We start from the raw sequence: 10,770 nt of genomic DNA on the forward strand, positions 1-10,770 counted from the left end.
ATTTCCCTGAGGGACATACAGGGAGTTCATGTTCCTTTACTGTGCTTGGGTAACAGATTTGGCACTGTTAGTTATGGATTTCAGTAACACAGATTTCACACTTCCATGGGAGACACCAAGCTGAGGGATTGCTCCTTCCTAGGTCACTCTTTGTGTAGAAAGCCATCTTCTTGCTGCACCGGAAAGGTTAGTGGGACAACTTTGATATACGGAAAGCAATTCCAGTTGCTAAAGGAATACTCAAACTGAATTAATCAATGATTTTCTCTACCTCTGGGTGAAAATCAGTTATTTAGCAACTGTCACTGTTAGGGACATGAAAGAACAAAGCAGGTCAGCAGGAAAGCTCTCTTCATTTTTCTGACTCTATCTTATATACATTTTGATCAGAAGGCAAAAGATTGGCTACATAGATTGCTACCTCTTTGACCTCATTGGTGAACATCACCATCAATCATCTTTCTCCTCCCAGAGGAGAAATATGTAAACAAAGTAGATTAGTTCTAAAATTATACATAGTTTTCTTGAAGCTGCGTGAGAATAAAATGCAAACAATGAAAAGCAGGCAAACTTAGGGTGACAAGCAACCTACATTTTTATTTAAAAACTCAAATGTTGTCTCAGAAAATATTTTTTTTTAATTAGGTTTTGTGGAAATAGCTTTCTTGACTGGAGTACAGCATACTGGAGAAGTAGAATAGATGTTTTCTTTCATCTGAAATGCCTTGTATGATTGCATACAGCACATGTTGCCAGGCTGTTCTCTTATATTGAGAGTATTTAAATATTGCTGTGGGATTATTCGGGTTTTCTTTTATATCAACAATCCAGGCAATAACAAACAATAGGTGTCTTGCAGTCAGAAAAGGACATCTGGGTTCCTGCTACAGGCAAACATTAATGTAGATTTTAAAACCTTCATCTTATGGGGTTGTTTGTTTTTTTTTTTTCCCCAGTGGAATGCTATTTTTACCCCAAATCCTACCTCACAAGCAGCTAATATATTTTTAATTAGTTTTATTTTTTTTTTACTTATTATAAAATCAAAAATATTCAGACATTTATCAAAATTCTTTCAGATATGTATCAGAAGACTTCATCTTAGTTTTTGAGTTAAAGCATTTTGAACATTGGGAGTGATAAGAAGGGACATAGCTCCTACCTATTGCTTTAGATGAACAGACTTTTAAAGCCCTGAGGAGTCACTGTATCCTTGTCTAGTAAACTCAATTTGTCCAGAGTTTCTTCATTAAAACACTACTTTGTGTTTGAATAGTGTCTTAAAAAGACTTCCAGTCCTGACAGAAAATTTTGAAATGTTACTTCCGAAGCACCATAATTTAAAAAGTGTAGTGGGGATTATTTACTTGCACAAAAAAAAATTCAGCCTGCAATAGTTTTGTATTCTGCCATTGAACTGCTTATCCTAACCTGTAGTTTCACTTCTGAAATAGATCAGTCTTTTTTTGTTTTGATTTTGAAATGAAAAATTTTAGATGGGTGCCATTTATAGTGTAAGATGACTCTTCTTCAGCAAATGACACCCAGGATTCATGTTCAGCCAGATCTGAGAGCTTTTTGCTATTTTATAGGCCTGAATTTTTTTAGTAGGAGTCACTTTCTTTATTCCTCCATGAATGATTTTGCATATAACTATGTCACTCTAATAATATAAACAGTCTAGAGAATCAGACAGGTTTATCAGTAATTGTTTTATCTTTCTTTATAGAATGTAATTTACTTAATGTTTTAAGTTATGTAATACAATATAGATGTTCTGATGCAGCTACAGGTGAGTTCATCTTGTAGATTCTTTGTAGCAATAATTTTCAAGTATGACTGACCACATTTGAGAGAATAAGAAAGCAAAGGAAAAACAAATGAAGACTGAGCTGCTGCTTCCCTTCTGTGGTGAGATGTTCACAAATGAAAAAAAGCTTTTGATGGTCTCTGGCATTTTTCCTCCCATATCTGCTGCTGTTTGCTTCATTCTTGATGCACTATTTAAAGGTACAAGAGCTTAGAGAGAGGCTTTGATATAAAGTCAGGATTTACACAGTGTAGTAACACATGGTGTAGGTTGTGTGTTCCTAGTGATAATCTTGTCTCTCCTTTCCCTTTCAGCTTTCTTGTATTGCAGCCCTTAGTTCTGCCTGTAATTTAAATTAGATTAAAACAAGAATAGCCCACACTTATGAAAGAGCAGAAAAATATGGCTGGGGAAACTGTTTATATTAGAGATTTAAAGAGTTTGGGCTATATGAAGCTATAGCTGTGGTCAGGAATTTTGCATATTTTAGTGCTGGATTTGCACCATTGGAAAATAAAATGTCTTGGCCTACGGAACAGCTGTGGTTGGCAGATGTGAGAAGTTCCTAGTGCCTCTGAACTCCACCACATCTCTGGAAAATTACTCAGACACAGATGAAGACCTGAGTTCCTCCAAGTCTCTGTGTCTCTGTTGAGACAAACACTGCAAGTACCAGCCTTGATGGGCTTTGTGGCATCACTTGTTTACAAGCTGTTAGAAAGGAGTGTGTCTCTGTTCTGTGCTGAATTACTGGTTATGATTTTCCACTTCTCTACTAGAAACCCTGCAAGCCATCTTACCTGTTGTGTGGAAGCATTTGCATTAGCAGTATTTAATTATGGCTACCTTAAAATCCATAATATTTATTATTTGGATTGTTATTTATTAGAAAAGTTATTAGAAAATTAGAAAAGTTGCCTACATGGTATTTTTAAAATATATTACTACTTTAAATTGTAAATATTAAAGGGATAGAAGAAAATGGAAATGCCACAGCAATTGCACATTATTTTGTAAACCAAATCTTGAGTATTTGACTGCTTATTACTAAGTACAAACTAGAGTGTTAATCCCAGACTTTCACAGAAAATGTTACAGTTTTACTTTGGCAGGTTCTTGCAAAGCAAACAAGATACTAGTACTAGTTTTAGTCTGAAGAAAGCTGATGGCAGTGACTGTGCCACTTATTTCAGCTGTTTTAAAATCATCATCTTAATTTTCCTATGGGATTATAGAAAATTTAAGTACTTACAATTTAAGCTCTTCATAAGGTATGATCTTGGAAAAATGTTATAGAAACAGCTTCCCTAAGTGGACCATTATTTTTCTGTTTTGTCTTCCTGTCTTCAATCAAACACATGCCTTTTTTTTTCATTCTGAAAGCCCTCAAAAAAATCTGTTAACAAGAGATAGGACAGGGCTGGAATCTTCTCTCTGCTAAATCAGTGTGTGATGTCATTGACACTTTATGGTCAGTCCTGGGAAAGGCTCTTGTTGGGCCAGGATTTCCACCCAGACAATCAAACAATCTTCCTGTAGTTGTGGATTTTGTGTGTTAAGAGGGAGAAGGAATTTGGTGTCTAAGACATAAGATCAGGAGATCAGTTCAGTGATGTCATCTTACTACAGTTCAGTATGACAGCACTGAACGGTATATTTTCATTAGGAAAATATCCTATTCTGTGTAATGTCCCAGACCTCTGTCCTAATTTTTGTTTGTTTACACGAATGCCCAGTGCGAGTAAACTGAATAAACAGAGAAGTTAGTTGCATCTCCTAAAAACAGAAGTATCCCAAGGGACACTCATGACCAATTTACTTAGAAATCTTCCTTAATAAGATTGCCAGGTATAATATGTGACTGCAATATAAAGACAAGATTTCACTAAATGTGTTCCTTCTACAGGATACCAATAAAAACCTTGGCAATGTTGTCCTAGAAAATATTTAATTTTTTTTCTAGGTATATTTTGTTACACAAGGTCCATCCTTGTGAGTGCTAGCTACAAGTGAAATTGGAATCCACATGAAAATTAACATTTGTGGTTTGGGCAAGATATCAGAAAATCCTTCACTCTTTAGAGAATAACTTTGACTCTCCCAGCAGATTTAGAGAATTCTTCTAGACAGCTTGCCAGACTGTCAGGATGATGACTGCTATATCAGATCTCAGTTAGCACATTTGGGTCTTCAGTAAAGATTCCCAAGGCTTGTTACATCAGTCTTGGCACAGCAAACCAAGGAAGCATGCACAGGATCATGGCTTACATGAACACATTTCTCTCTTGGGCCCTGAATAAAATATCTGGCTATCAGGCAGAAAACCCATACTTCCCTTCTGTCTTGTAAACTTGAGAGCCAATTAGTTAAATATCTCTATAGAATATATGAAATTCCAGCTGGAGGCTGGAATGAAAATTCCACTGAAAATGGTATTCCTTTACAGCATGTATTTTCTCTTAATTATGAAATATTTGATATTTATATGAGTTAAAGTCTTTGTGACTGTAGTCATTTAATATATTTATTTCTAGGATGCATATATTTCTTACGCCCATCTAGTGACCTCTGTAGTCCATGGGACTCTCTATTGCATGACACTGGTAACCCTGTACCTAAACAAGTCATCCAAAGTCCTGGCCGAAGTGTTCTGTCAAAGGGAATGGATTTAAGAGAAAACCAGCGTTTATGGTCCCATAGGGACTGGTTTCCTACGAGAGTTAATAGACCTTTTGCCAAGCAACTGTCATGAAGTGTCTGAATATGGCAACAACTCACAATTATTTTGGAGGAAATGTTTGGAAAAATAGAAGGAAGGGGTTTTTTTAGGTTGTTTAAATAAAATGCAATTTTGGGAGTAGAAAAAGGCCACTGAGTATTGAGCTACCTTATTCAATTCCTCAAAGTGTGGAATAATCCCTGAAGTAAACTGAATGAATTAATTTTTTCAGTCCATGGTAAGATTTACACAAAAGTGAGTGCAGTATGCACAAAAAAAAATATATTAAATAGTTAACTTTTGGGATTTGCAGCATATCTAAATATGTCATACCTTCTTCTACTTATATGCTGATTTACTCATAATCATCTAGAAAGTTCTGTTCTTTGTGAAAGGAATACCACTCTCTAAGAATTATCTGTAGTATTTAAAATGTGTTTTTTAAGTGACAAGTTGCAATTTTTGTATTAATAGATTTTATATTCCTTTGACAATGACTTCAACATGACAGGATGTCATGGTTTCACCCCATCCAGCAACCAAGCCCCATGCAGCCTCTTAGCACTCCCACCAACAGTTTTGGAGAGAGAGTCAGAAGGGTAAAAGCTAGGAAAAAAAGACAGAAAACTTATGGGTTGAGATAAAGACAGTTTAGTAGGCAAAGGAAAGCAAAATAAGGAATCAATAAGTGCTTCTCAAGTGTAGGCAGTAATTCAGCCATCTCCACGAAAGCAGAGCCCCCTCACACACAATGACAACTTGGGAAGACAAACATTCCCTCTTCTTCATTCCTCCCCTCACTTCATATCCTAAGCATGATGTTGTATGGTCTGGAATATCCCTCTGGTCAGTTTTGATCACTTGTCTCAGCTGTGTATCTTCCCACCCTCCCATGCACTCCCGGCCTCTCACCAGCATGGCAGCACAGAAAGCAGGAAAGGCCTTGGCTCTGTGCAAGCCCTGCTCAGCAATAACAAAAACATCTCTCTGTTATCAACCCTGTGTTCAGTACAATTCCAAATCACAGCCCCATACCAACCATTGGGAAGAAAATCAATTCTACTCCAGCCAAAACCAGTGGTTATGAGTCTTGTTCCTAGTATCTGATATTAATATGTATTTTTTACATGTTTATCCATATATTTGTTGTTTTTCAGTAACTGGGGTTTCTATTCTCTGTTGCAATTCAGTTTCTCTGACCTGAAGGCAACAGACACCTGTGTACTGAGAAGTGGAAAAGAACTGTTTGGAAGACTCTACACTTTGTACAATATAACTTCTTAAAAACGTTTAATATACATGATTGAACCAAAATAAAATGTTTTTTAAAAAGCAGAAGTCAGAGGTAGAATGCCCAAACTAGAATAAGAAAACAAGAAAATTATTTTCAACTCTACCAGTCAATCTGTGAGTTAGCCTAAGTAGTTAAATGGAATTTAGGAGGAAGTTTTGCTCTTAAACACATTGGAGAGGACACTTGGCTAAGGGAGCTGCTCATCCTCCTGTGTCCAGAGTTATTGGATTCTACATTGACTATTTGATGTCTTGATCATAAAATATATTCTGGTTCAAGGCAGACAGAGGGAAAAACATTTCAACTATTGACTAGATTTGGAACAATTAATTGAAGGCAGAAGATAAGAAACAGGATGGTTCCCTTCTTGGGTTAGCTTTTGACATGCACAGGCAATTAATTTCAGCTCTCAATATTAAAATCTCCCATGACATAATAATGCAGACCTCTTAAAGTCTTTTAAAATCTCTTGAAGCTCACTGGTGGTGTGTTGTGTCTCAGAAAGGGATTACTGTTGTTCCTTCTAATGTGTGATTTCCTTTCCCTGTTTATTTTGCATTTTGGTGATCTTTGCCTTTATTTTGAATAGGAGTTTGGTCTATCAAAGGAAGACAAATCTACCATGAACAACACCACCATGAACTTTTAACCAGAGGGGGAAGCTGAGTCTTAGATGATCTGATTATGGCAGAAGTTTTCCAGGTCTGGAAGTGGCTGATAATGGCTTTGCAGTGCCTGTCATTTCCGACCAGCTGCTCTGTAGTGGAGATTGAGAGGAGTTCCCTGTCCTTTCTCCCTTCCTCTCATGTAGATGGAGTTAGGCATGTCAAGAAATAGTGAGGCCATAGTTGTGCATATTTAATACCTGTCAGATAGCCTGTGCCCTTAAAAATAAATCCTCAGATCATTTGAACATCACATTACCCATCTGGAACTAAACTGAAGGGAAAATGCCAGTAAATATAATTTGAAAACAATCATAGAACATCCCAGAATTTCACCAAACCCCAGTGAACGTGAAAGCATCATCAGACAAGGCATAAAAAAAAATATTGTCTCTGCTAGCAGATAGAATTAAGTTTTCATCAGTTTAATTTTCTGAGATGTTGGATGAGTCCTAAATTACGTCTTTCATCAGAATGTCTGATTTTTTCAGACAATCTTCATCCTCAACTCATCTGGTAAATATTGTCTTCACATCCTGTTGGCATATTTACCTTTCTTAAATTTTCGCAGGTAAGCATGGAATCAGACAAGACATGCTTGTAACTTTCTCAAAACACTGAAGTTTCTTCAGCCATACAATGTTCAGTCATCCTCAACAACAAGTTTGTTTCTTCCAAGTTCTTCATCAAGACTTCTGGATAAAGATGTAGAGATGCCCCTTTCATAAATGTACCTGATGAAGGATAAGAGATGGGTTAATTTCACAGCTGAGTTCAAATTCCTCTGACTGAAGATAGGTATATCTTTATAGTATGAACTATGTTTTCATCCTCTTCCTCCAAAAGTAGTTGGCTTTAATTCTATTTAAGAAGTTCAGTCAGAGATTTCCCTGTAAAAAGCTGAGCATAATAAGTAGAATTAGGCGGAGTGTTTCTTAGTATACCCTTACTCTCTGTTAGTCTTCGAATTCCTTATCTAGTTTGCATGGATGTTGTTACTAAAAGATTTATATGATAATCACCAGTGAATTTGTTACCCTGTGGCAAATTTCCTGAATGACCGTTAACTGCTTGAAGTCAAAACATAAAAAGTAAATTTGTATTTATATATACTCCTAGTAGGAAGAACAACCTTTTGTAGTTTGTAATTCGACAGAAATTATCATTTTGTAGTTTGTAGTTTGACAGAAATTACTGTGTACAATGGTAGATGCACAATCAATATAGTATTTCTCATAGAAATACTATGAGAAATACTATAGTAGAAATCTCTCTGAAGATAACTACCTTATGAGAAATACCACTAAAATTATGGTCAAAGAAAGACGTGATGTTGGATATTAAACTTAATATAATGCACAATGACAGTTAAAAAGCTAAAAATGGGCTATATGATAAAAGAATATGCTTAACAGTGAGCAACCTACACTAACCTGAAGGGACATTTTCCTTTATGTAACTGGGAAAAGACATGCTAGTGCTAATTTTCAGCTACTTGATAATACTTAATGTAAAAGTCTACTGTGACTTTTTTCTAGTGCTTTGATAGTAATTTGATGGCTTATAAAGTGTCAGAGGAGCTATGCAGCAGTGCAGTTTTGCAGATGTAGCTCATTATGCTTGAGAGGCTGAGAACTAGATGGTGCCTAATATTAAATGTTCATGGAATAAAGACGGAGAAAATTCACAGGCTTAGGTACAGCTTTATCTGAAAGCTAGGCTGTTCTGCATGCAAGAATAGCTGATTGTAGGCCAGGGCAGTGATGCAGACATGCAGCTGACTCCAAGGAATCAGGATGATGAGGCTCTGTATGACAGTCAATGAAACAATGCCAGGCTTCATACCTGTGAATGAGTTAGAAAGAACCTGCACATTTCTATCACATTCCAATTAACACTATCCAAAAAGTTAGGCCAATTTAAAGAGTGGGTTTAGTTGGAAAAACCAAGCATGTCATCAAGCCGCAGCAGACCAATTTTGAGTCTAACATAGGTAGACACTGCCTGTAAACCTGATACTGGATTATATCCATGATGTAAGGATGACAAATGGCTTACTAAATAATAGACTTCATAAAGGCATTATAATTTCAATTAAATGTTCTATAGCATTTCTGAAAAGCCAATAAGATATGAAATATAATGCAATTCTCTACTGAGCTTCACAGACAGACCTAATTCTAGGTCTGTGTAAGATGCTGAAAAAACTAGTTGGCACATGATATCATCACCAGATGCTATAGTCATCACCAGAGATATAATTTGATGTATTTCTTGTGGTTAGTGGGCCACATTATTCCCCTTTGTATAAAAGCAATGATACATCTGTTAGGAATTGCACTAGGCCTTTGGGATTTTCAAATGTAGCTATGCAGTTTTGCAGATGTAGCTCATTGTAAATTGTTAGATAATGAAGATTTAGATTTGGGGGGGTGAATGGAGAGGAATGTATTCCATATTTCATTTTCTTAGTATTATAGCTAAATGTCCCTATATTCTAGCTCACTTAGCAGAGGAGAGGCTTGAAAAAGAAACATTTTATTTGGCTTATTTTTTTTCAAGAAGTGCCAACTTCTCTCACACTGCTCCCTTTACACAGCACTTTGCCATGTAAATGTCATAATTTATAATCAAAGATGAGATGAGCTGTCTGTGGTATAAAGAGTTGGTCTTACACAACAGCCAGCACACAAGAACAATGCAGGAATTTTGTTAGTGATGTATAAATATTTGTTACAAAATCATATTTTAATAATTGTCAGTTGATCTCTGAAATGCAGAGACAAAAGATAACTTCAGTTCAACTTGATATTCTCTTAGCAATAGATGTAGATTGTTTTCTTTGAAATTTTAGAGTTCTAACGCAATGAAGAAAATAATTTCAATAGTTTGGAAATTCCAGTGTATGTCTTGCACCTGAGTTGTAACATGTAAAGGAGAAGTATATTCAGGGTTGTAAAGCCTGCAAACACAGTCAGCCTAACGAGTTCTCTCTTTTAGAATACTATCTACCCAAACATTATTTTTAGGCCAGCAGCTTCAGATGTCTGGTGAGACAACTGCTCTTTACATGTGCTGCTGAAATGTGTATATCTTGGACAAAACCTCTTGTCTCCAAGTGTTTTTGGCTGTATATACCATGTCCTCCCTGTCCACAGCAGTAGTTAAGTAGCTTATCCCATTTACCTAACAGTGATGACATTTCAGGACAAATTGTGAAAATAATTCAGGCAAGACCTTGTATATCTGTACATGGGAAAACTGGTCAGCTTGTGAAGACACTTTAAAACCCTGTTTTAAAAGTAAAAAGTTTCTCCTTGACCACCTGAGAAATCCTGGATATTAAAGCACCACTACAGAGCTGCTTTAAGGGCTTATCTCTCCTGTCAATATCCAGGTTCTGTGGATTGGTGTGTAATAGCTCATGTCCTCTGCATACAGGAAGATTCATTATGCACCATCTTTAAGAACCAATGTCTACATAAGAGAAGCTCCATCTTGAGACAACTTGGGAATTTCTTGTTATGGATGTCACCAGGTCTGAGGCCATGAGCAGAGCAGCAGGTGAAGCTTTGCAGCTTAGCAGGGTTTCCTTACATATTCCTGATCCCTGCCTGAGGCTTTTGCTCCAGCTACAAAGTCACTGTTGGCAGATGACGTCCAGCCAGTCAGTCTGCTCCCAGGACTGTGCATACAAAGTTCCTCTATTCAGCCTAAAGATAGACAGGCCCTTATCTCTCAAAGAACGGAATGGGGATTACAAAGGATTTTGCAACATTTCATTATGTTGAGGGGAAACAAAGGAGGACTTCAAGCAGATATTATGGCCGGTGATATTTGTATATGTGAAATAGTTTGCCAATAATTTCAAGGGCATTTGCAACAAGTCAAACATCACTCAGTCTGGAGAAGTCTATTCTTTGGGCTGCCATTTGAACTTGGCCACTTTTTCTTTTTTTGAAGATCCTTTGCTCTCAAAGTGTAAATTTCAAGTGTGTCTTTTCTCTAGTAAAGGAATTTAAGAAATTAAGACAATATTATGAGTTTCTTCTAACTCCTGCTAAAAGAGCCTAGTTCACACTGAATTACATGCAGGTTTGAGGTCTTCTCTCTTCAGTTTCAAGTTTACAGGACAGGTCTAAAAAGTACATTCACAAATACTTAATGTACCCCCAAATCAGGACACTAGGCAAGCTACGGTGTGTCGATTTTAAGCCTTGCAAGCCTCCTGACATTTTTATGTGCTTGACAGAAAACAGCAATTATACATTTACTATTTGTT

The sequence above is a fragment of the Sylvia atricapilla genome, chromosome 3, assembly GCF_009819655.1.
Source record: "Sylvia atricapilla isolate bSylAtr1 chromosome 3, bSylAtr1.pri, whole genome shotgun sequence".
Classification (NCBI taxonomy): Eukaryota; Metazoa; Chordata; class Aves; order Passeriformes; family Sylviidae; genus Sylvia; species Sylvia atricapilla.